A 6,000-nucleotide genomic window follows, 5' to 3' on the forward strand; every position below is an offset into this window, starting at 1 on the left:
TTTTCAGTAAGGTGAATATCGTTATGATATGATGTCAAATCTGATACCTTGAGAAATATTTTTGAATGGGTTACAATCATGAATGGATACATTTTCGGTGGGGCAATGAAAATTTTCAGAAATATTTGTTTTGCTTACGTTTTTTGCATGGTGTTCATTTTACCACCAACCGCTGTTCATTTTACCCAAATAGTGCAGGTAAAATGAACATTTGCATCGCTTTTTGATAGCGACGAAAATATGTAAAAAATTAGCTATTTTAATCTGAATCTATGTCGCTGCTATAGATTACTTCCCTGTTTATGATGCTGTGCGATAGAACTATACAAATTCCTCGTTTTTCTATCAGAAACAAGATGATATCCTTAAGGTGTTCATTTTACCACCCCTTTCCCTATCAATCAAAACCCAAATTTACGTCATTATGCTCGCTTTATTTATCAGCATCTAAAAGACGTAAAATCACGTGGCTATATCACTGTACGATGAAAATAATTCGAGTGTTGCGTCTGTTAGTATGTGGTTTGACCATTGAAATGGCAAGACGCCACGTATGCAGTTTAATTGATAATTACAATATTCCAAAAAGCACATAGGTACCTACCTTGTTTAGCAGGCATTTGAATAAAACTCCCAAGATACGGCTTTTGAAAGCTGAAAGGTCCGATTTATTTTATATAAAATCACAAGCAGTGTTTAACCCTTTCGATCGAGTATAAGGTGACCAGACGTCCCGCGTTTCGCGGGACAACGCAATTTTCAACATGATTTTACTGCGTCAACTCTAATCGTTTGACTAAACTGAGGAATTAGATCATGATTTAGACCTCAAATGTTTGTAGAATACACATCCAATACGAATAATGTTCATTTGGGAACGAGATCTGACAGGGTGTCCCGCGTTTCGCGGGACATATATGGTCGCTTTAATCGAGTATTTCTCTACGAAACAAGTTTTTTTTATAAAGTGTTCGAACAAACAATGTTGTAAATGGGCAACATTTCTGAAATCAGTCCAAATAATTTTGGTTGGTTTTCAATAGTAAATTAAATTAGTAAATTTATTGTAAATTAATAGTTATACAGTTAACTCTCCCTTACTCGATATTCCGTATCTTGATATCGAGTAAGAGAACCATAGTAAAAGTTGGTTTTCATGGCTAATTCGATGGTCCCTTGGATCGCAGTTGCATTGGTTTTGTGTTCTATAACTCGATACCTCCCTAACTCGATGGTCTCTTCAATGGACCAATGCACGAGTTCACTAATTTGACGTTTGAGTGGTGCCAAATTCACTGGTTTCCATAGTCACATAAATTACCGGTACCGCTAAAACGTCAAATAATGAACTCGTGCATTGATCCATATCGAGTAAGGGAGAGATGACTGTACCATTGAATCAGTGAGTTGACTTTTTGATTGTTCTGATGAGTATGGAATCATATTCTAGTAACTATCGCTTAGTATTCATCTAATTTTGGCTTGTTCGTCAAAAACTAATGGAGAGTGCGCTTGGTAAATTCCAAGCGAGCGTATTCGTTTTTGACATCGCCTGAGTAAATGTTTCGTTTTATATTCGCGTTTTGCAGAGCAGCTTCTTGTTGAACAGTCGTGGATGGAAGAGCAGCTGGTGAGCTCGTCTTTAGAGACTGATAGCTAGTCTTACGAAATGGTGTTGCATGATAAGCATCATGCAACATTTTTGAATAGTTCGTCATCAAAGGTGTCGACATAAGGATTGGACTCGAAAAAAATGCGACAATTTGTTTTGGGTGTATAACACAGTTCGACAAAAAAAGTCGATCTGAATGCACAGAGACGGGACACCCCGGGATTAAAAGTATTAAAAAAACAAAAATAATGGCGTTTTCAGAATGTTCGTGTCTGCCCCAGGTCGTTTTTAAAATATACTCGAACATTTTGCTTTTTTTTATTTAAATATCTGATCTAATCAATAACCGACACAGTGTTTTATTGTCAGGACAGCAGAGTTCATAATCTATATTATGTTTTATATCTAAAATTCAATATGATGAATTGTACTAATATATGCATGGACTATCCCCCCCCTTTTTGTACCCTCCCCATTTATAAAGTATAGCAAATGATGGAATATTTGATATAAATGGTTGAAATAAGCGATTTTAGTGATACTACAATCCACCAGCTATCTCTCCAGAAATTTCGTGGTTTATGAACAACTCCTTGACGATACTGTGGAGTCGTCCATAAATCACGTGTTCAAAGGTTTCATTTAAAAAAAAAATTAAAAATTTGGGGAGTTAACCACAAGAGGAAGGGAGATGAAAAATACCAAAAATATAACGACGTGGTTTAAGAAGGATCATTGCAGGCTGTTATGTTTTATATTTACAAAATAGAATTTTAGAGCAAGGGGCTCTCCATAAACCACGTGGCCTTTTAAATTTGTAAATGAACAAAAGGTTACGACAGGGTAGAGGGATCTTGATTTCCAAAAAAGTCTACGTGGTTTATGAAGGTTCCCTGACAGATCAACGGACTTTGCACTAATTTTTAAAAAATCCTATGCTTGTGTGATAACAATACCTTTTTATAAATATCCTATCGATAAGGTGTCCGTAAACTGCTTTGTTCTGGGTATTAAACATTGAAGGATAAACAATGCTGAAATAGAAGCTATTGGAAATTGGTACATTTCACATTGATTAATTGTAAAACAAAAATACTGTCTCCTGACCAACGATTAATAGGTTAGATCAATATGTAATGAACAAAAAAAACGGTTGATTTTTTTTTGTTGGGGACCGTTTATAAATGATGTAGCATTTCAGGGGGGCAGGGGAGTCTACGACTTTGCTACGAACCATGTATTAGGTATGGAAAAATAGGCTAGAATGGGGGAGGGGGGTGTAAAAAATTGGCCAAAAAATGCTGGGTATTTTATGGACGGTCCCTTGTCAAACTTGCATCTTTTCAAACATCACCTCACATTCGGCCGTTAAGTTGATTTATACCTATACTTATAAACATAATGTACGGCGTGATAAGTCTCTTCATTCAAGTGAAAAATAAAGTGTTAATTGCAAGTTGAAATGAATAACTCTAAGTGTGTTTTGGTTAGAAGTCTCTTGTGTAATATTTGTGGTTTTTACACCCAAAGACACAAGCAAAAAAAAATCACTCAAGTACAAGCAGTACTTTAGAAGGGATCCACAAATCAACGAGAATTTTTCTCCAAATCATCTTTGTGTTTGTTGCCATTCAATGCTGCTGAAGAGGTGCCGCTGTTGGGACGTAAGTCAGGAAAAAGAAGACGAAGAATTTGTGTATTGTATTTGTGTGTCATCCCATAATTATATTGTATTTTTTGGTAAATTCCAGAATGCGATCGCATCTCAGTATGGAGCTGCGAACTTATTTACACAGTGAAAGAAAAATGCCCAGAACAAAGTATAAAAAACTCTCTTGGCTTCTTACACCACAGGCAGCAAAATAAATGATACTTCACATTGATTAATAATATTCCTTGCCAAATTAAAGTAGTACACATTAAAATTGATAAAAATTAAAATGTTGTTTACTGTGTAAACTGTTTTTTTTCGACATACGAAATATCACTTTACAAGCTGTATAACATTTCATTGATGTTCGTCAATAATGACTTAGCTTGTAAGAGGTAAGTTTAGCCGTACATCTGTGAAGGCCGCTCGAAGTCTTCACAGCCGCTGCCCCATTGTTCCGACTTTGACATTAGTTTCGCATCTAGAAAACTTCGCATCTCATGAGCAGGCGCAATTACGGTTTGGTGCTGCGAAGTCAATCTACCGTATTATTTCAAATTGTACGAGCTCTTCCAATCTCGGACAGTGGCCTTAAATCACCAAAAAAAAATTTCTCCAACCTTTTTGAATGCAGCACGTAGAACACGTTATAATTGTAGATCCCAATCGAAAAAAAGTCGAATCTAATCCTAAAAAAAAATACTTAAGTACAAAAATACCGTTGAAAATACTAGGAGTGGGGGGGTTTTCCAAATTCAACATGGCCGCCAAATATTTTTATTTTTGGAAATGAAGTTCCTATGTTTTCTCTTTCCAAAACTATGTTATAGGGAAGTGATTGTTGAAGAAATTTTCAAGTTATGACAGTTTGAGTGAGGCAAGAATTGTCAAAAATCGAGGGGTCCTTAAAAATGTTTTGATTATAACTACCGAGGGGCCCATTAATTTGACCAACCGAATGCTGTTTATCTACTTCCTCGACAGGAACTTTCAAATGAGCATAAATTTAAACATGTTGAAAGACGAAATGTATATAGTGGGCCGGTCTCAGCGAGTATTGCTCATATTAGAAATGAAGAAAAGATGATGTAGCCATCACACAAGCATAAAATTTGATAAAAATAAGTGAAAAGTTCGTTACTCTATTAGATCCTTCATTCATTATAGTAAACAAGAAACAATATAACATGGAAGGGATCCTCCATAAACCACGCAGACACGAACATTTTGAAAACCGCCATTATTTTTGTGTTTTTTATACTTTTAATCCCGGGGTGTGCATTCAGATCGACTTTTTTTTTGTTGAACAGTGTAATTACTAAGCAAACATATTAGCTTGAAACTAAATTGTAAATTATATAGGCTTAGTATGTTCTAACTTCGGGTTGGTAGAACATTCAACAGGCAAAATATGAGAAGAATCTTCAAACCCTCCGCGGGCCGCACAAAATGAGGTCGCGATATTAGGCCGGATACGGCCCGCGGGCCGTACGTTTGGCAGCTTTGGCTTAGAGTCTCTCGCTGGCACTTGGACGATGATCAGCCATCCCTGACATGGGAAACAGACGCTGCTGTGAACATGGAGTACATTCTCTACATCACTGACAGCATACTACCAAAGTTCCCATCGGGGATGATTTCCCGATATTACCTAAGTAGCTCGTATCCCTAATTCTAGCAGATATATGTAGATGGGAGTTGTTGGACAGGAGGCTAAGGTCAAAGAGTTCTATTTTATTTCTTCAGGTACGTGAAGTACCAACGGTATGTCCAGCATTTACCAACCTTTATGCAAAATTAAACTTTTTGAAAATTTAAATAGTTTAAAATTATCTTAAGTTACCTTTAAGTTGGAAAGTGTAGATGTGGAGGGTAAAATTTCAGTGATGCAAACGAAATGTTACTCATTATTGCAAATAACTGCAAGAAGGTTCAATTACGCCCCTTTGATCAATTTTACCTCTGATTACGGGTAACAGCCTTTGCTAACATGCTAACACAGTTTCGAACGTTTGTTTATATTCAATTATCCAAAAACTCAAGGTCAGTTATTTGAGTAATGCAACTGTGGTCCACAATGCGCTGCTCAATTGTCTAGTCACATGTCACGCTAGAAAACACACCGAAACTGCTATGCTGGCTTTAATGGTCCGTGGGGTACATACCAACTGCATAGACTCCCTTTCGAAACAACCATAATCACACAGGAACCTGTCAAAAAGCATAAAATGCTGTGCGCTACGCATCGAGCTGCATGCTACCTATGCAATTGCAATAAAATTAAATAATGAGCAGCAAACCGCCCAAAGGGTACCGTGAGCGAGCACACGGCACCAAATAAAAGCAGTACTTATGGCCTCTGCCTACAATGCAGGGGTACCGTATAACGGGTCGTCTTCGATAATGTGGGTAACTTTCATAGTGCGGGACCCACAGCTTGCGAAACGAACTAACATATTTCTATTCCTCAATTAGGCTGATACAAATATTAATTTTGTTTTATGCCCGAGACCACTTGGAAGGTACCAGGGGGGGATAAAAATAAATAAGGAACAAAAAAATAAAAAACACTTCATCTTCTTCTTCTTCTCCCTAACATTACGTCCTTACTGGGACAGAGCCTATTTCTCAGCTCAGTGTTCTTATGAGCACTTCCACAGTTATTAACTAAGGAGCTTTTTTGCCAAAGTTGCCATTTTCGCGCTAGAGTCCACTCGGCTAAGGAAGGCTCTTGATT

This window comes from Aedes aegypti, chromosome 3 (genome assembly GCF_002204515.2).
Source record: "Aedes aegypti strain LVP_AGWG chromosome 3, AaegL5.0 Primary Assembly, whole genome shotgun sequence".
NCBI lineage: Eukaryota > Metazoa > Arthropoda > Insecta > Diptera > Culicidae > Aedes > Aedes aegypti.